Consider the following 21,809-nt stretch of genomic DNA (forward strand, 5'->3'; position numbering starts at 1 on the left):
GAGAGAGAGAGAGAGAGAGAGAGAGGTCTTCCATGTGCTGGTTTACTCACCAAATGACCACAAAGGCCGGAGCTGCGCCAATCCAAAGCCAGGAGCCAGGAGCTTCTTCTGGGTCTCCCACACAGGTACAGGGGCCCAAGGGCTTGAGGCATCTTCCACTGCATTCCCAGGCTACAGCAGAGAGCTGGATGGGAAGTGGAGCAGCTGGGACTGGAACCGGCACCCCTGTGGGCTGCCAGCATTGCAGGCCACAGCATTGGCCCCATTTTAGAGTGCACTTTTAAATTTTTCTGGCTTTAACTAATTTTGAGTAAAAAAAGATCTATCTTGAAAATGGTTTAATGTTGTCATCTGCGCATTCATTCACTGTCAGTTGCTTTTTGAATATTGAATAACTGTTAAGGACTTGAAAAATATATTGATAAATTGTTTTTCCTTCTTTCTTCCTTAACTCCAGAAAATTTTTTGAAAATAATAACTTTTTCTAATGCAGTTAGAATGAATTTATACCCTGAATGTTCTAATGAGGGATTCTAACATCCTGACAGTATGTTACAGCTGGTGAATATAAAGTGAAAATACATGTGCAGGAAACATAAATATGAGGTTCAAGTGGGATAACAGTAGGATGAAAATCCAGCACACTCCACGACACATAGTATGCATTAGGCTATTATCTATTACTATAACAAAATACCTGAGGCTGTTTTTTTTTTCTTTAAAATAAATAAAAGATGTTTACTTAGCACATCTTTAAAAAGAAAGTGTTCAGGCCAGCGCCGCGGCTCACTAGGCTAATCCTCCGCCTTGCGGCGCCGGAACACTGGGTTCTAGTCCCGGTCGGGGCGCCGGATTCTGTCCCGGTTGCCCCTCTTCCAGGCCAGCTCTCTGCTGTGGCCAGGGAGTGCAGTGGAGGATGGCCCAAGTCTTTGGGCCCTGCACCCGCATGGGAGACCAGGATAAGCGCCTGGCTCCTGCCATCGGATCAGCGCGGTGCGCCGGCTGCAGCGTGCCTACCGCGGCGGCCATTGGAGGGTGAACCAACGGCAAAAGGAAGACCTTTCTCTCTGTCTCTCTCTCACTGTCCACTCTGCCTGTCAAAAAAAAAAAAAAAAAAAAAAAAAAAAGAAAGTGTTCAGCCTGGCTTCCCTGGATGACCTAATTAATTTCCTTTAGGCATCACTTCTTCAAGGCTGCTCACAACTCCCAACATGGCCTATATGGATGACCATGCACACAAAAACATGAATCCTTTGGGGACCCGCTGAAACCACATCCAAGCCTCAGCACAGTTGACTCAATCACTATTTGTGATATGAATATTGCACATAAGTGGTGTATTACTTCTAATCTTGGCAGTGAACTTCATGTTACCGCTGTATTAGGGTTTGACAGATTTATGTACCACTGTGCGATGAGTGAGACACTTTGAGACTGCACTGTGTTTTAAGACCTCATATCTGTTTTGTAAGATCACTATTTCTTGGTCAAAATAAGTTATTCTATTTTATAAATTATGACAATATTGTGATGATTATAGCTTGATTTGTAACATGTGTCAAATACTCTAAGAAGCATAACTTCTTTAAAAAATACACACATATTCACAATAAACATCAGTTGTTTAGTGTTATCTATACTGGGAAGAAATTTATTAAAGAAAATCTATAAATAACTTTCAAAAATTTTAGTATTCTAATATTTATTTAGAAAAATAAGAGTAAAATAGAATTCTGGAGAATTATTTGTATGTTAGTTCACTTTTTAAAAGTTATATATTTTAGACATTATTGTGTTTTTCTTGTTGCAAATTTTGATAACTTGGGCCATGTAAATTGGAGCGTGAGTGTTTTCTAAAATTAGGTTTGTCACATGATTTAGATATATACTATTAGATTCAGAATTTCCCCTTCTGTTGAATTTACTTTCTTTTTAATATTTTTTTTTAGGGCTAAATGTTAGGAGCAGTGACTTAGAAGCCACTTGAGATGGCCACATTCCATACTGAAGTGCCGGGGTTCCCATCCTGCTCCACTCCCACTTCAGCTTCCTGCTAATGTGCATCCTGGGAGGCAGCTGGTAGTGGCTCGAATAATTGGGTCCCCGCCATCCACCAGGAAGATCCAAACAGAGTTAACTCTTGGTTCCAACCTGGCCCAGCCCTGGCTGTTGCAGGTTTTTGGGGAATGAACCAGCAGATGGAGTGCCTCTGTCTCTCTGCCTTTCAAATAAAACAAACATTAATTGGTCACTATATACATACATATGTGTATATATATACATATATATGTTTAAAAATTGTTATAAAAATAGGTAAAGCTTTTTAGACAGATTGTTTTTTCCTTTAAAATATTTTAGGCTTAATCTTCCTGAGCCAAATATTATTTAGTTAATTCTATAATTTATAGTCATCCATAGACTTAAGAATTATAAACATTCTAATAGCATCCAGTGTTATTGTTTTTGGCCATATGAGTGCATGGGCTTTTATATCAATATTAGTGTTTTCTAAACTTCATTGTGTTCCTCCAGCAAAGAACTGTCTCTTTTTCTGAGAAGGAAAAAAAAACCTTGCTTATAAAATGAAGCCATTTTGCATATTAATTAGGAGGTCTTTGAACTCTAGGAATAAAATCCGTTAATGCTTTGGGTATGGAACAATTATGCATTCAAGGACTTTAATTTTATGCTAATAATGAGACAAGCTTTACATTTTTCTTTGTTTTGTTTGCATTTCCTAAAGATAATTTAATGCAAATAATCCATCCATATACTGGATAGAGCGTGTCGGATGGTTTCCCTATAGTTAAGATTGTATCAGCACTCCCATTATAAATCTCTATTACCCATGGTTTATAATTTAATTGAAAAAGCTCACTGCAGGCAGAAATTCAACACTTAAGGGTTTCAGGCTAAAAGCAATATTTCTCTTTTAAAAATTGCCTCCTCTATTTAATTTCATAGTTAATGGAAATATAAGAAGGATCATCCTGGAGCTGATTCTGTGCAAAACCAAACAGATCATTGTCTATAACTAAAATAATTTCTAAATAAAAATAGCTGATATCTTATCATTGGCCTCATACTACAGTGTTTAGCGGAGTAAGACAATAATGGAATCTGTATCGTTTATCTACATAAAACATACGCACTTACAAGAACAAGAAAACGCGGTAAGAGCACACTTCTGTAAAATGTATAGTTGGCAATATTATCTGAGGCGTTAAATTTTTGTTGGATTTCATAGCGCCCAGTTTACTATTTTCCGCAGATCTGAGCTAACGCTGTGGAACCTGCTTTTGTCATACTGAGAGAGAAGAGGGCATAGGGTGGGCAGATGCGTGCTCTCAACTTCTTTGCTTTATCTGCCATGGAAATCTTCATCTTAGGTTTATGCTTCAGTTGCCTTGATGGGATTCAGGGGTTAATTAACAGGCACAGCACTTCTGCTTTGAGTGGATCAGTGCATAGACACAAGCTGGTTTTGTCATCAGCTTTTGAACCTAAATCCTGTAGTATAGAAAGGTTAACCTGCCAGATAAAATGCAATCTCCAATGAAGACTTCACTGTAGTTTTATCAAGCCCAGTGAGACAAAAGAAAAAAAAAAGTTAGTTGGAACAAGACGTATTCTATTTCCTTCAACTCATCAACCTTTTCCTATTTAATTTTTACTTGTAATATTGCATGTGAAGTATATGCCATGTTTTCTTAACCCTAAGAAGTCATAGAAACTTGCTTGAAGATGGTCCAGCTCTGTCTGTGAAGTGTACCAAATTAGTTTTTGAAACTAAAGAAAATCACTGGGGGCAGGCATTTGGCACAGTGGTTAAGCTGTACCGGGATGCCTCCATCCATCCTATATCAGAGTGCCTGAGTTCAAATTCTGACTCTGCTCTCTATTCCAGCTTCCTGGTAATGTGCACGGTGGGAGGCAGCAGGTGATGGCTCAAGTAATTGGGTTTCAGCCACCTGTGTGGGAGACCTGGATTGAGTTCTGGACTCCTGGCTTTGGCCTGGGGCTGTTGTAGGCACTTGGTGGGGTGAACCGTCTCGCTGCTTTTCTAATAAATAATAATAAAAATAAACAAGTAACTTAAAAACAACTTCTATAAAAAAACTTAAAAAAAGAAAGAAAACAATTGAGAACAATTATCCAAGCTCACATCTTTTACAATACTTTGCCATTCACAGAAGACTTTAATACACATCCTGCGTATTATCAGTCAGATAGATAAAGTGGAGGACAAGAGATTAAGTAACTTGCTCCAGGTCAAGCAGATATGTGGTAGTCAGTCCCTGACCTGACTTCAGTCCAGTGTCCCTTCTCTGGGAGCCCAATAACTTCTTACCTCTTTGTGGGGAGCTCATATTTGTGAGAAGTAGAATCAAGTGACACCATCTTTGTCCACCCCTGCAGCTATACCAAAGTGCTGAGACTGGAAACTTTATAAATAATAAAAATGCATTTCTTCCAATTCTGTGGCAGGGAAGTCCCAGGTCAAGGTGCCAGCAGGTTCAGAATCTGGTGAGAGCTCACTGTCTGCTTCCAAGATGGCACCTGGTGCCCTGTGCTCCACTCCACTCCAGAAGGGTTGACACCACATCCTCACTTCCCTTTCTTAGGAGTATCAACCTCACTCACCAGCACCGAGCCCTCATGACTTAGTCACTTCCCTGAAGGCCTCCTTTCAGTCTTCCAAGTTGAACTCGCTCATTCTCGCATGGACATACTGTCGCTATGGCCACCAGAGACCTACCAGTTTCTGGTAGGTAATTTTTAGGTAGTGCAAGGTACTTACAAGATAAGGCATTTTGGATTTAGACCACAGGTCAGCCAACTTTTTCAGCAGAAGGGGGCCAGAGATGAAATATTTTTGCCTCTGTGGTCCCTATGATCTGTCACCAGGATGCTACCTTGCCACTGTTAACACCAAAGCAGCTGCAGGGAGATGTAAACAAAGGAGTGTGACTGTTCTAATAAAATGTTATTCCTGGATACTGAAATTTGAATTTCATGTAACTTTTGTGAGTCACAAAATATTCTTTTTAGTTGTTTCAACAGCTGAAAAAAGGAAAAGCCATTCTCAGCTCAGAGCTGTGGACAAATGCGAGGCAGGTGGGATGTGGCGTGGGGCTTTAGTTTGCAGATCCCTACTTCAGGCAGACTTGGGCTTAGGAAGCAGCTCTGTTGATTTTTGCTTTGTGTCCTTGAGTAAGTTACTTTTCTGAGTTTTGGTTGTTTCAGTAAAATGAGAATTACAAGTACTTCATGAAGTATTTGTGAGGATTACATTTTATAATATGTGTAGGACACACAATTCAGTAATTGTTAATAGTAGGTTCTTTGTAGATGATGACTGTCAAGGCAACACATATTTTAAATCAATAATGATTACTTTGCCTAATGGGTCTTCCTCAGCATTGTTGACTTATTTTTTTTCTCAAAATGGAAACTTTTTTTTTCTTATTCATGATTAAAAGTAACATGTTTTCTCTAAAAAATAATATGAAAAACAAAGATAATAAGATTAACCTACCAGGTTAATCCCATAACACATTTATGATGTAGATATCATCATATCCCTTTGTGTTTATATATAAGGAAGCAGAGATGTTAAATAACTTTCACCAGGTTAGCATTTATACAGTGCTTGTTTCCCTTTCTCTGGCACAGAAGAAAATGTCTCTGGTGGGGGAATTGTGCTTCCTGACTCCCTAACACGTGATTGTGGTGGGGCTCAAGCAAAATGCTCATAGCCTTGAGCTGCGGGCTGCTCCGGAAGCTGCACACCAGACCCTGTTCCCTGCCCTGCCACGGGATTTGTCTGTGTTTGACCATGTGATCCAGACTTGCCCACTCAGTGGCATTTGCTGGGATGATTTCCACTGAACCACAAGGGAAACTCTTTTCTCTTGGGCCCTGAGGCTTGAAGAATTAAAGTTCAGTGCCCTGAGGCCGGGGATTGAATTTGTATGAGCTGCTGGCCCAAGCGATGGGATGGAAGACAATGTGAGGAGGCGGCCCTGTAGGCTCTTGGAAGGGATGGAAGGGAGAGAACTCGATGGGGATTGAGTCCCTGGAGCCGCACAGTTTTGAGTCACACCTACCCTGGCTTCCCCTTGGGTTGGTGTGTGAGCCTTGACCAAAACTTTTCCCCTGTGTCAGTTCATTGTTTTCCTTTTTTTTTTTTTTTTTTTTTTTTTTTGTCAAAAGAATATTGACAGAACAACTAGAATCAGGCTGAAAACCCAGATCTGGCTGACACTAGAGCGTGGAGCCTCCATTTCAATCCTTCCCAGGGATACTGTGTCTACTGGCTTGATATTATTCTTTTATCTTTTTAATGAGCCATCGGATATCATGGTATATGTGGTTACTTGGATTGGAGAGCTGCTGCCAGTGTGGATGTACTCATTTCTGTTACCCCAAGTTGGTGTCTTCTGTGGCCTACCTGGGGCACCGGGTATTCTCTTCCACCCTGCTTGTGCTGGGAGAATGGCCTGGAGGTAGAGGTCCCTTAGCTGCTGGATGAGGGTAGGCCTGGCTCAATGGGAGGCACCAGCAGGGACGAGAGGGAAGGGGGGGCGTTAATTTGAGGGATTGCTTCTCCTGGCTTTCCCTGTGAGGTTGCTGATGTGGTTGGCTGCCTCCTTTGCACGAAGGTCACAGTTGTAGTAGTATTTCTGCCTCTTTTGTCATCTTTTTGTCCCTGGGCTGGTGCCTTGGGGACCACACGACCCCTCCTGGTTCCCACTACCCTGTCCATGCCCCTAGGAGCAATCCTGTGTTAATTATTCTCCAAATGATGGAATTTGAGTATGCTCTTTTGTCTCCTGTCTTGGCTCTGAGTAATACTTGTGTGTCTTTTCCCCCCACATTTCATGTCAAGATACGCTGTAAACTACATTTTCAATCATTTCAATTCTCATAAGAGGAAAATGGCATCTTGTTTTAATTTATATTTCTTTGATTATTATTGAGTTTGAACATCTGCTCATATGTTAATTGACTATTTGCATATTCTTGTTAATTGCTTGTTAATATTCTTTGCCCATTTTTCTTTTGGGTGCTCTCTCCCTTTCTTTTTGAAGTTCCTTTTATGAGTGGAAGATTTTTCCTATTGTATTTTCCAACTGATTGTTGTTGGTGTGCATGAAAATTATCAATTTTGTATCTTATGCTATTCTTTTGAACTCTTATTAGGTTTAAGGAATTTTAGTTGATGTTCTTGGATTTTCTAATGTCATCTGCAGATAAAAATACTGTCTATTCTTTTCTTATTTATGTCACATTTATTTTGTTTTGTTGTGCTGATTGGCTAGATCCTCCAAACACCGTTGGAAAATAGGAGTGTTAATGGGTGTTGGGGCTCAGAAAATGATATCTCAAAGTGTAATACTTTGATATACTGATTCCTTTGAAGAGTAAGCAATTGGGAAACCTTATGAGCTGCCCTAGAGGGGCTGGGATTGTGGTATAGTGGGTTAAGTCTCTGATTGTGAAGGATGCTGGCATTCCACATGAGCATCAGTTTGAGTTCTGGCTGCTCCACTTCTCATCTAGCTCACTGCTAATACATCTGGGAGACCAGCAGAGGATGGTCCAGGTACTTGGGCCCCTGCTGCCCATATGGGGGACCTGGATAGAATTCCAGGCTCCTAGGTTTGGCCTGGCCCAGCCCTGGCCATTGTGGCTATACTGGTAGTGAACTGGTGGATAGAAGATCTCTCTCTTCTTTGTCTGTAACTCTGCCTTTCAAATAAATAAATAAATATTTTTAAAATAAAGAGCCAAATTCTCTTAAACCTTCCCTTGTGTGCTCTGCACCTTCTGCTTCCTAGCCCAAGTGCAGGGAGGGGCTTTCTCTGTGCAGTTCACTTATTTGAATGAAGGACAATTTTGGAGTTAATCACTGGAGAAGAGACACTCAGAGACTTTTCAATGAGTTTTCTGAGGGTAGTCCTGGAGGATTATCTGAGAGGCTACATCTGTGTTATAAGACAAACTTTGCTCCAAGTGCATTTCTACCCCTCACCTTAACATCACTTTGTGCCACCTCCCTGGAGATCAGAAGAAATTTGTTCAGGATATTGTCTGTGCTTTGCCCCATTTATCTCCCCTAAAAGTCACTTAGTCACCCTCTAAATTCTCACATCCCCATTCCCCTCTCCCTTATCAAGAGCGATATTTAAGTTTCTTAATCTCCGTGGGTTATTGAGTACTCACTCTCCTGTGATCCCCTCCGCAGGTGGAAAGTGTGCGTGTTCTTTCTCCTGTTGGTTGACAGCCAGTGTAATCCAGCAGACTTGGACTTTCAGAGGGGGAGGGAAGAATTCCTTTGCCCCTACGTGGGAATCCTTGGGTAACAGTAGTGTCAGTGTGAATCTTTGTCTCAATCTCAAGTTTAACTCAGTTCTTCCCAGGGTCTATTCCATAGAGTGCTACCCCTTGAGAAAACTTCAGGCTTGTGCGTGAAGCACTGCATTCCCCAAGAGTTCCCACGCACATGAACACATTAAAGGCCCTGAGAATTTTTTTTTTTGACCTTGCCTAAAATAGCTCTGGTATTGAATTCTATGGAGAACATTATCAGTCAATAATTTGCATAGGTCCTGGAGGATCAAAATATAAACACAATGTTTTACAATAATATAACTAAACTGTATGGTTTCACTCAAAAACTCTGAATTATTCTGAAATGTATTTATCTTGCCTCTTCTTAATGCTTGTTGATATGTACTTGAGGGATCCTTTGGCTCAGATGCCATTTTGGTACATTTTGCCTTCAAAAGAAATAATTGAGACAAAAAACTAACTTCAATGGTAAGGGTTGGATGCCATGTGGTTTTTCACTTCCTCTCTCTTCCTTGTTTTATACACACAGACACACACACACATACACACACACACACGTCACAGCAAGTGACCGATTAAGGCCAGCGTCTCAAGTGGTGAAGGAATTCACCAGAGCAGTGAGATAGAATGAGCAGAGCTAGATTTATTGAACACGCAAGGGAGCAGCAGGCAGGCAAGACAGCTAGAAGCTGGGTACTGCTACAACGCAGACTATAATCTGAGGTTATATACTTGTAGCCGTGGTCCCTTCATTAGGGTGTTTCTCCCAACATTCAACATATTTTCCCAGGTAGGTTGTTTGTATTTCTGGGTGGAGCTGGAGAGCCTGCACTGCCCTTACCTTGGGGACTTTTCCAGTGCCCTGGGGTAACCTGCCACAACACACAATAAAACACACAATAAAAACTAACAAACTCAGTGAAACTCCATCAATCAATGAATCAGAAGTCACCACTTCTGATGTGTTCGTACTTCCTTCTTAAGCTCCATCTCCTCTCTCTTTTCTTGCCATGATTGCTTTCTCCCTCCTTTCCTTTCTTCCAATGCATACATACTTATCTTTAGAAAAACCTTTCTTCTTTGCTCTTTTCTCATCTCAATTATAAGTTAAACATACTCTTATCATTGTTAATAAACATGGAGTTAATATAGGGAATATCTATAACAAGGGAAGGGAAAGACAGTCATTTTTAAACTTACTGTAGCTGAACAATCCAGAGATGCTGTTATATATTCACAGGAAATTAAGCCCTACTACAGAACTGTGATGACAATCTTCATAGGACTGTGAGAAAGTGCTGAAGCCTTCATCAGAAAGCTCACAAATGGCTCATCTATACTTTCTTTCCTTTCCAATTAAATCTATTATTCCCAGAGCATTTAAGCATAATGAACTTTGATTCAATTTGACTTTCCATTTTCTTTAATTACTAGTATTGAAACAATTTTACTTTCTGTTATTCAGAACTGTGGCAATAACCTCCAAAGACCTTAAAACAGCTCCAAAGTCCTCTTCAGGAAGCTCACAAATCTCTCATCTACGTTTGCTTTCTCTTCCAATTAAATCTATGATTCCTAGTGTATTTAAGAATAATAAACTTTTATTCAATTTGACTTTAATTGCTAGTATGGAAATAGTTTCGCTTCCTACTATATTTCATTATAGATTTTCAAGCTATGCCATAAAGCTGATAAGCTTTTATATATATATAATATAATATATATTATAAACCTAATCACTATTTATAACTTTTAGGGTATCATTCATGTTAAGTTAAAAAAACTGACATGTAAATAAACTCTTGGAAAGCAACTTTATATTGATTAATAAAAAGAAATACTTTAAAGATGGACTCTCCTATATCTACATAATTAGTGCGATAAGATCAAATCTTTGGCTATGAATCTAAATCATAAGTTAATACAGAATTAAAGAAATTCGGTAGTAACTCAACTTAATTGTTATCCCATCATTTTAGTGATATGTTCCTAATTTTATTTCTGAACTTGAAACTCCTATGATTACAAGATTAGATCCATGACTTTATGCGAAATAGAATGCTATACTGATTTTTAAAAAAAAATTTTTTTGGACAGGGTTGGTAGTGGTGGCTGACAAAAATGCCTTTTTCATTAAATTGATCTGTAAGAAACAAAAATCATTATTGCTAATGAATTCAGGAATTTTACTGGCTGGAACAAGTAGTCTGGTACAAAAACACATATTGCATTATGAACAATGCCATTGGTAGGTGTGTAATAGAAGAGCTGCTAAGTATATTTTGAATATCACAAAGATTGTTTCTTGCCTGGAGCAGGCTCTTTGTTACACCCTTCAGCTCATATGCTTATCTTATTCATGAGGAGTAGTGAGTCTCCATAAAATCGATGGATTGTGTTATGTTTAAAGACTCCTTACTGAACCAATATGTTCACAGATAAGATCAATAATATATGTGTAAACCTTTGAAATTTAGATTGGAGAGGAAGCTGCCTACTAAAACTCTGGTGCTGCATTTTCTACAACATATACCAGCCTTTTAATTTTATATTCTGGTCCCGTAGGACCAGAAGACAAACTGAAAACATCTGCGATTTTCGGGAATAAACCATGATGGTTTTATGCAAAAACTCTGACTGCGCTTAAGGTTTATGCATTGCAACAGCATTGTGTGACGGTTACTCATTTCATCTCGTTGTTAAGAGCCTTTGTCTAATGTGGAAATTTTGAATTAAAAGTTTTATGTTTACACCTACTCATATTTAGTTAGATCATTAGTTCAAGATGCAGACTAAGGAAGCATTATAGTTTTAATATGTATTTCATTCAATATTTTTATAGAGAGCTTATATCTAATGCTCTATTTGCAAGGACATCAATTATCAAACCATCTTAGTGCTAAATTCCTTTTGAAGCTTTCAAGAGGTATTTTAATTAAGTTTTCAAAATTGCTTTTGGATCATACTCACAATTCTTTAGCGCTTTATTTCCATTTGCAAAATAGTAATTAAAATTAAATTTTAAAAGAAATAACCACAGTAGGTCATACTTTTATTAACTTGAGGTAGATAATGAACCTGTCCTATATAAAGACTGAGCTAAATCTACTGAGAGGCCGAGGATAGTGCATTTTAATTAAGGTAATCTTTATTTGCATCTAACAAACAGTATTGCTACTTAGAAATCTAAGACCTTAGTGATGCATAATAGTACATTACTTCAACAAATCTAATAGAGATTTAATACTTGTGTTTTAAGGAGCAATTTGTCATAAATTAAGAACATTTGCATAGTAAATTTCAAGGATGTTATTCTTTGTAGAGATTTCTATAATTAAGGAACACATTAAACATTAAAATTTTATAACTTTTGTAGGGCTAAGAATGCTTGCTTTGTTATTAAACTCAGTCCCATTTTCAGCTGCACATAACCCTGTGGAAAAGTTCAGCTTTAATAAAGACATAATGAATGTACCATTGCTCAGATTTCTTTCCTCTTCAATCTGAGTGATGGTTTGTGGGTTTCAAGAATGTTTTAGCATGCAAAATGCAACTCTAAAGGCATTTATTCAGCAGGACTGAGAGTATTTAATCATTTAAAAATTAGGCCAAAGAGACTTACCCCAACCACACTGCTAAATAGTTATGAGCTGCATCATGTATAAATTAAGTGTTCCCTAATTGAGGGTATGGATGGAATCTTTCTTTAGTTAGCTAAGTGTTTATAGTATTAATATCTACTTTACTTAGTTAGAGTGAAGGAATTAAAGAGCCCACACTAATTAAGAATGACAACTTGACTCTCAAGTTTCCTTTTATTTTGAGGGTTAACAAGATAATTTTAGCATTTGCATTTTATTGATCCAGAGAGAATGCTTTTATGAAATATAGCTTAGGATGAGACTTAACATATGAGTTCACTTGTGGCCATGTGGATTTTTGACTTGTAGTGAAGGCTCCTGTCATTTAGACAGCTTTATCTGAGAGTGACTCAGGGTATGAAGGGACCCGTTCCTTGGAGAGGGAATTTATATGTTATCTGAGATGGCTGTGTTGTTTTGTTCTCATTTCTTCTCCCATAAACTAATAAAATTCCTTCACTTTTCCAAGCAATAGGAAAGGATCTAGAGAGTCTTTGCCACTAGTATCTAGAGAGTTTGTTGGCTCCTCCAGCCTGGAGTAGTGTTAAAAAAATTTCCTCTTAGTGGAGAATGCAAGTACTTGTTAAATGAACATGATGTTTCCAAGCACTGATTCAGGTTCGATGGGTGTGACCTTCGTATGCAGGTAGCTTTTAATTCAGTATTATATCAGCTCTAATAATCATTCTTAAATACTTAGGGACAGGCTTTCGGTCCAGTAGTTAGGATGCTTGTTGGGATGCCTGGATTCTATATCAGAGTGCCTCAGTTTGAAGCCTGACTTTGCTTCTTATCTAGTTTCCTGTGAATGTGCCTGGGAGGCGTCAGGTGATGGCCCAAGTATTTGGATCCATGCCAACCATGTAGAAGCCTTGCATTGAGTTGTAGGCTCTGTATTTGGTTATTGTGGGCATTTGGGGAATGGAAGATGAGAGATCTCCTCCTCCCCCAATGAAAGTGAAAATAGATTTACCAAAAGTAAAAAAAATTAGATACTTGGTTTTATCACGTATTGGAGCCAGTTAGAAAGTGTTGTTGACAGGTTTCTTTGCTATCAACATGTTTTTAATTTTCTTATTTTGTGATTGGCTGAAAGCGTTTAGCTAACAGTTATAATGTATTAAAACCATTTGTAGCTAAGAGATAATGGTAATATAAAATATTTGAATTTTTTCTTTCATTAGAAGGGCAAATTGAGGTTATAGGCATAATAAGCACCTGGTGAGTCAATTGTGGGTTCAAATCTCAATACTGTAATTACTGGCTGGTGATCTTGGGCCCCAATTTCTACACTGATGCATTGAAATAATATAGCAAGGTTAAGTATTGGTTCCCTGTTCCCTCAACTTTGAAAGAACATATTAATTTGGAAGTTCTAGGGATTTCATGAACAAAATTTATGACACCTTTTCCTTCCCTGTCCTATTTTTACTGACCATGTGCCCAGCCCCACTGCTCACTAGTATTATTTACTTAATTAAAAAATAAAAATTTGGGGCCGGTCTTGTGGTGCAGTGGGTTAACGCCCTGGCCTGAAGCGCCAGCATCCTATATGGGCGCTGGTTCTAGTCCCAGCTGCTCCTCTTCTGATCCAGCTCTCTGCTACGGCCTGGGAAAGCAGTAGAAGATGGCCCAACTCCTTGGACCCATGTACCCACGCAGAAGACCTGGAGGAGGCTCCTGGCTCCTGGCTTTGGGTCAACACAGCTCCAGGCATGCGGCCATCTGGGGAGTGAACCAGCAGATGGATGACCTCTCTTTCTGTAACTCTGTCTTTCAAATAAATAAAATAAATCTTTAAAAAAAATTTGAAAGAGGGGGAGGATAGAGGATATATATATATATATATATATATAGAGAGAGAGAGAGAGAGAGAGATCTCATCTGTTAGTTCACTACTCAAATGCCTGCAATCTCTGGGGCTTGGCCAGGCTGAAGTCAGTGTGGGTGAACTCAATCCAGGTTTCCTATGTGGGTGGCAGGAACACACCTGTTTGAGCCCTCACCACTGCCTAGTACGGTCTACATTTGCAGGGAGCTGGAACTGGGAGCAGAACTGGGACTCGAACCCCAGCACTCTGACATGGGATGCAGGTGTTTCAAGTGGCATCTTAACCACCATGCCAAATATCTGCCCATTTCACTATTGTGTATGCCCACAAATTTCTGGGGGTAAAACACTGAACAGTTAAAAAAATAAAAACTGTAGCAGAAAAAGATCAACTTGTGTTCCTTTGTGGAGTGAGGCAGTCCTGAGTGCTGTTGAGACTTAGTGAGGAATTGCCAAATGGTCCTTGTGTAGAAGGTTTGGCAAACCCATGTCTTAGAGTAGGACCACTGTCATTCTGTGTTGTTTAGGTGCAGTGGTTCAGACGCTCAACAAAACCTGGTAATTAAAGACTATTCCACTAAGATACTGAATTGTGGTGACTGAATCTGCCTTCCATTATAGTCACAAGAGCTAAAAAGTGTTGTCTAATATTTAAACACTTAGCACTTCCTATGTGTCAAGCACTGAGTAGTTCATCTTGGTTAACTCATTTAATTATCACTAGAGCCAGCCCCTTTAATTATTGCTGCCACACCCACTTTACTTATGAGGACTCTGAGGCACAAAGAAAATAAGAAAATTGTCATACATGGAAGGTTTAGAACTGGCAAACCAATCTGGGCAATCTGACTCCAAGCCCAAACCACTGACTGCTTTGCTATTCTGCCTCTTATACTGTGTAGGCTGTCTAAAGAGAACTGGCCCGAAGACCCATAAGGGCCCCAGATTGTTATTTCGGTATTTACTTTTTCCACTTGAGGAGCTCTTGGAGAGGTACCTTGAGAAAGGACCTGAGGACGAGCAGCAGAGGAGAGAGCAGTCACGTCACAGGGGGCTTTGGAGTTGGCTGGATGGGACGTTGGGTGTTGACCCAACAACTGCCTTGTGTGACCTCAGGCGAGCTGCTGAAGCTCTCAGTGAGGTGGCGATGCTAAAGCCTACAGCATGTGCATCAAGGGTTGTTGTTTCATGTCACCTAATAGCAGATAACCGTGAGTAAGAGCTTTCTATACTGTAGCAATTACTATAATTTGTCCACTTATTTCACCTTAGAGCAGGAAGGAGTCTCAATAGTACTCTTTTGCCCAGAGCACTACAATTCAAATATTAAGGTTTGTTTCATTTTTGATAATCATTCTTGCCTGTAATGTCCCTTGTTTTTATGATATGAGTTTTATAGTTGTGTTTTCAAGTAAATGTAGCTTTCTTTTCTGGTGTATACAATTTCCCTCACGATAGAATAGAAGACATCTACTTGAGATCCGAGGCTCAGTGCATCAGTCCAAAATATTTTTATGAGACACTTTTTTGCAGTTAATCTCTATGATAACTCTTCCTGGGAATTAGGAGGATTAAGTGGGTTTGCAAAGGACAGTCCTAACATAATGTATTTTCATTTGTAAAGAGGATAAGGAGCTCCTGTTTTTTGCTATCAATATTTGTGGAGCATCTACTATGTGGGAGGACCTATGCCTTGGTAGAGTGGATACAATTCCTTTCAACTGACCACTGAACAATTAATGGAGGTGTCTGCAATGCTGTGTTAAGATGAATGGTGATCCCAAGCTGCTGGGAAAGAGTGCTGGAGGTTTGGAGAGGTGGTGACAAAATCGGACTGTGTATTTGCTGCTGTGATGTTACCAAAATCCCAACTTGAGTCTTGCTCTAGTAGAATCTCATCATATCTATAAAGTTCTTTGAAGATGTCAAGTATTTTGGACTTCAATATATACAGATTTATGTATATATATAAATATATACACTACATATTTAATACAATACTACATTGGTCATGTATTATGTGATTTTTGGTATATTTTACTTCATCTATAATATCATTTTTATATATCTTGGTGTCTACAGTGTATAGCAGCTAATTTTTACAGAGAAGTTTTTCATTACTTTCAGGTATATAACAAAGAGACAGTCCCCGTTCAGGAGTTTTGAGTTTATAATAGACAGTACTAAGACAAAAACACCCTATAAATATCAAACAGGTACATAATTTGAATAAAACATTTTTGTTTCCAGAAATGTCAATCTACCTTAATGTGTGCAAGTAGTTTTTACCAATCTTTCTGCAAAAACAAGAACTAATGATTCAATCCTAATGAGGAAAGAGTAAAGATGGCACAAAATCTTCAGTCCTTTATATTTGTCTTTACCATACCTATTATTATACTCTTTATGATTGCTATTCTAAAGTGTAACCTTTTAAAAATAAATTCATTGCACAGTTGGTTGTAGCATGCTGATATGCCAGATGATAGTGTTCTGAATGGATTTGGATGCCTTTGGGAATTCCCAGTGGGTCTATCTGGATTCCCTGAAGAGAAAGAAAAAAATGTTTTTGTTCATAGAAAGATAGACCTGTTTGTCTGGAGCAAGCACATTTGAGGTGAGAGATGAGAAAATGGTAGGATGAGGTTGCAAGTCCTCCACTGTTAGGCACTCTCACAGGGAGTGGGTCCCCCAGCCAGTGTGCCTGTCCCTGAGCTGTCCTGGCATGTGAGGAGAATTTGCCAGATGAAAACAGTGACAGCATTCTATTAGCAATGAACTTTGGGAATAATTTCTTTAACATTTTCACCTCAGTCAGTATGTGTTAGTATAAGTTACCAACCAAGCATCAGAACCACTGCATTTTAACCTTTTGGTTTTCACTGTGTAGCCAGGGACAGTGAAGAAATAAATTCTTGTGGCATTCCTTTAGAAAAAAAAAAAACGGAGATAAGGATTGGACATAATTTTTCCTGTTTTTAATTTAATAGCAGGTTTATGGTTTTATGCAAAGCCATTCACATTACATTTGACCCTCTGGAAGCTGTGTTTTTTTTTTTTTTTTTTTTGGCCCCTGTGGATATAATTTTGAGTCTTTAATAATCTGTTGTTAAATCCAGTCTGAGTTTGATTAATGAATTGTGATGAACCAGTGCATTAATTTGCAGGTTGGGTCTAATGTCCTAAAAGGCTGCTTTGTTGCAGAAGGCATTAGTGCTAACCTCTTCCAGAGGCACCATGGGAGGGCAGTGTGCCCCTAGTAATGGAGCAGCTGCAGGTCTGAGGCGTCGCAGGGATGGAGCTGTACCACAGAGCTATGCTACTGAAAAAGTCCTGACTGAGCTGAACACCCTAGGACAGCGGGGAGGGCCTGTGCAGTCAGGGAGAAAACAGAATCTTCCCTTGGATTAGCCTGTAAGTAAAATTCAAGGGCTTGTGGAATAATGAATGTAGGCAACATAGCACAGTTTCATTAGCCAAGACTGCGACTTTGTCATCACTAGAAATCACAGATATTGTCATCACAAACTATAGGAGAGGACTTCCAAATGTTTGTGGAACACTGATTTGGAAATAAGTTCATTTTATTGCCAACACTTTTGAAATCCACACATAATTTCACAATATGTATTTTCTGTGAAATTTCGTGGTACATTCACATTGTTTCAAGCACCCTAATGTCTCATGTATGATCATCACTACTTCAAAATTATAGTAGTTATTAGGAGAACTGCTTGACTTATTACTTAATGTAGTAAAGAAGTACATGTGTTACTATATCACTAATTTAGAAAACAATAATCTCATTCTGATATAATTGGTTTCATTTATATTCTTTTTTTTTGTTGTTTTAGTAATTCTTCACACCTATGGGGTGCAGTGTGATGCTTTGATTAGAAGGATATATTGTGTAACATACTTATCACAAACATAATATCATAAATGTATTTAGCATATCCATCATCTCAAATGTAATCTTCTTTTAGACAATTAAAAGCATGATTCTGAGGTGGGAATTTGGCTTTGCCTGAATCACATATTGTGCTGCCGGGGTTTGATACCTGCCTTTGGCTTCCTACTCCTGCTTCCCGCTAATGCAGACCTGGGTGGTACAGTGATGGCTCAGATTATTGGATTCTCACCACCCATGTGGGACATCTGGGTTGAGTTTCCAGCTCCCAGCTTTGGCTGAACAGCCCTGGTTGTTGTGGGCTTTTGGGGGGAATGAACAGCAGATGGAGTGCTCATTTCTCTTTTTCTTCCTATCCCTCTGCCTCTCAAGTAAATAAATTAATTAAAAGAACAAGGGTGGGTGTTTGGCTTAGTGGTTAAAATGTCATTTGGGATGCTTGCACCGCTTATTGAAGTGTGTGGATTCAAGTCTTGGCTCCACTCGCAATTCCAGCTTCCTGCTAATGCACACACAGGGAGGCTGTGTTGGGTCCTTGCCACCCACCTGGGAGACCCAGACTGAGTCCCATGTTCCTGTTTTTTGCTTAACGCCAGCTATTGTGGGCATTTGAGGAGTGAAAAAGCAATTGGGATCTCTCTCTCCCCCCTTTTTCTCTCTCTCTCTCTGTGCCTCTGCCTTTCAAATAAAATAAAATAGAAAAAATTTAATAGCTGGTATCCACATTCTAAAGAGTTTATTGCATTGTAAAAAGTATTTATAAGGCATTGGAAATGTTTATAGGGACTGATATTAACGAATTTATTGTACAGCAGCTCAGTTTATCAAGGCACAGTAGACTCTTATAATTGATCTTTTCAAAGCATTATTGTAATTAAACAAAGAGAACTGGAATTCTCCAAAGGCAAATATAGCTGCAGAGAGATAGAAAAATTAGATTAAGGAAAATATTAATGTGCATGTGTGGGAGTGAGTGGAAGTGGTTGTGTCTCTGTGTGTGAAAGACCCCACCTGGTGAGAGCATTTGAGCGTAAGTTGCTTTAGAGATTATTTTTCAATTTAATTTAACAAGTATTGAAACTGAAGCACAAAGAGGTTAAATGACCAGTGACCTCTTAATTGCTAAATCCAATAAACCCTTCTAAGACCTTATCTTATTTGACCACACAGTTGCATTTTATGTTGTTTACCTTTTCTTTCCCTCAAAGCCTGGGAATATGCTGTTTCTGCCATGCAGAAAGCCCTCTTCTGCTCCTTCCCATCCCTGTTGCCTCTTTCTCCGGGGAGAACACATTTTTCAAGCACTCCCAATCTCCACTCTTCAGTAGAGCTTTGTCCCTCAATTTTTTTCATTATTGCTTTCTAAGAAAGCCTTTTAAGACATATCTCCCCTTTTCATTTCCCTATTTCTTCCCTTCTCTGTTCTATATTTTATCTGGCAATCATAAGAACACATGATGTGCTTTATTATGTTCATAGAACCTAGCACAGTCCCAGTAACCTAGAAGGGACTCCATGATATTTATGAAATATGTGAACTTATTCTAGATAATGGTGATATAGTAGAACAAAATAAAAACCTTTGCTTTCTTGAAGATTACAGTCTAGTGGGTGAATATAGATATAAATAAATAAGATATATAGTATTTTATATTGCTAGGAAGTGAATATAAAATACCTAATAAGGAACTGATTTTCTTTCCCACCAAACTTGCTCTGGGTTCAGTCTTTACTGTCTCAGCTAATGGCAATTCTGTTTTTCCAGTTGCTTGGATGAAAACCCTGGAAGTTCTTCTTCTTCTTTCTTTTACACCCCTCATCTAATCTGTTAGGAAGTATTATGTTTTCTATCTTCAAGACGTATGCAGTATATCATGGCATCTACTGACACCTACTTGGTTCAGGCTGCCACCATTTCTCACCTGTGTGACTGTGGTTGTATTTGAGATGCTGTCCCTTCTTCTGCCTTGTGTCTCTGCATCCCATTTGCAACACAGTGGGCACAACGTTTTCAAGTGTTAAGTCAGATCACTGCATTATCCTGTTCAAAACATTCCAAACTTCTTCATTTTTCTCAGTCTCAAAGTGAAGATTTTAAAACTGGTTCTCATGGTTCTTTGTAATCTTGTGCCAATTCCACCCCTTACTACCCCTTTGACCTCAACTCCAACAACTTTTTCTCTCAATGGTGACCAACTAACCATCTTGGATTACCCGGTATATTCCTGGTTTTAGCTCTGAAAGTCATCTTTCCCAGAGAACTCTTGAGTCCTTGGAAAACTTGGACAGCTGCTCGCCCTGCAGCACCCCAGCTGCCCCTGACTTTTTACAGTTCCTCAGCCATGTCAAGTACTCTCCTACCATTAGCTTTTGCTCGTTTTCCTTGTTCTGGATGTTTCTCCTCCCATATCTACATGGCTAATACCCTTACCACCTTCAGAGTACTGCTCAGATGTCATTCTCACTAAAGTTTGCCCTGAGCACCCTGTTTATAAAGTGAGTCCATTCTCACCTCTTCTCCAGTTTATTTCCATAGCATTTACCTGTTTCTCACACATCATATCATTCATGCATTTATGCTTATTGTGTGTTTTTCTCTACTAAAATTTATACCCAATGAATGTAGGAATCTTTGCCTAGTTTGTTTGCTATTTTGTCCTGAGCACCTAGAGCGGTCCCTGGCTGACTCTTGATAAATATTTGGTAAATGAACTGAAGAGGGATTGGAGATTGCTGTGAGTGGAGGGATTTGCAATGCTAGACAATAGGGAAGAAAGTGACATTTGAGAGATCTACTGTATGAATCTAGGAGAAGAAACATTCAGGCAGAACAAAGGGTGAGTGCTAATGTTGTGAGGGCAGGAACGTGCTTGGCATGTTCAGGGGGTAGTAAGGTTGGAGCAGAGTGAGCAAGACATGGGGCAGTAGGAGATGGAGTAGGAGAGGGGATGATGGTCTAGATTATGCAGAGACAAAAGTCATGACAATTACTTGGCTTGCCTCATGAGTGAAATGAACAGCCAACTGGACTATCTTGTGGAGGTTGGTAATATGCTTTGATTCTGCTTCAGCAGTTCACCCAGGTGACTATATGGACAGCAGGCTACAGGGAGTGAAGGCAGAAGCAAGGAGGCCAGTCTGAAGCTCTGACATGAAACTATGCAGTTGACCTAAAGAAAGTTAACAGCTGGAAAGGTAGTAGGAAATGGCGGATGCTGGAGATATTTTGAATTAAAGCTGATAGGAGATGTGGATGATCTGGATGTGGGAAGTGACAAAAAGAGAGGTCAGGAATAATTTCTAGTGTTTTTTTTTTTTTTAAATAAATGTTTCTTCAAGTATAACAAGCAAACAAAAAATGACCAAATTATAAATGTATAGTTTGGTCAATTTTTCCAAAAACTAAAACATTCATGTAATTGCCTCCTGCCACAAGAGACAGAGTATCTCTGCACCCAAGAGGCCCCCACTTAGGCTATCTCTTGATCGTTAACCTGCTTTCCCAGGGTAACCACGGTCACTGGGTTTTCTCTAAGCATAGTGACCTGTATTCACAAGTCACTGAAATGTCATGGTTTCATTACCATTCTGTTCAAATTGTATATGATCAATAAGATTTTTTCCTTCTTTGACCAATCTCCTAATGTTTGGGAATATTCTAATAATTATTTGGTTGTTGATTTCTCCGATTTGGTTCAGAGAATATATTAAAGGTTTCAATGCTGTGAAATTTGTTGGGATTTGGGGGCTTGTTTTATGTCTGGGTATATGGTCAGGTTGATAAATGTCCTATGTTCTTTTAATAGATGCAGATTTTTAGGTATTACTGAAGTCAAGGTTAGAAATAATATCACTTAGACTGATTGTTTAATAAAGAATTGAGGAAAGTATGAATTTATCTCTATACTTTTATTGTGGATTTATCTCTTTATATTTTAGTTTTATCAATTTCTGCTTTAAGGTTTTGAGAGAATAAAAATTTGAAATTCTCATATCTGGTAGATATCTGGTAGATTTCTTTCTTTTTTTCTTTTTCTTTTTTTTTTTTACAGGCACAGTTAGACAGTGA

The sequence above is a fragment of the Lepus europaeus genome, chromosome 5 (assembly GCF_033115175.1).
Source record: "Lepus europaeus isolate LE1 chromosome 5, mLepTim1.pri, whole genome shotgun sequence".
Classification (NCBI taxonomy): Eukaryota; Metazoa; Chordata; class Mammalia; order Lagomorpha; family Leporidae; genus Lepus; species Lepus europaeus.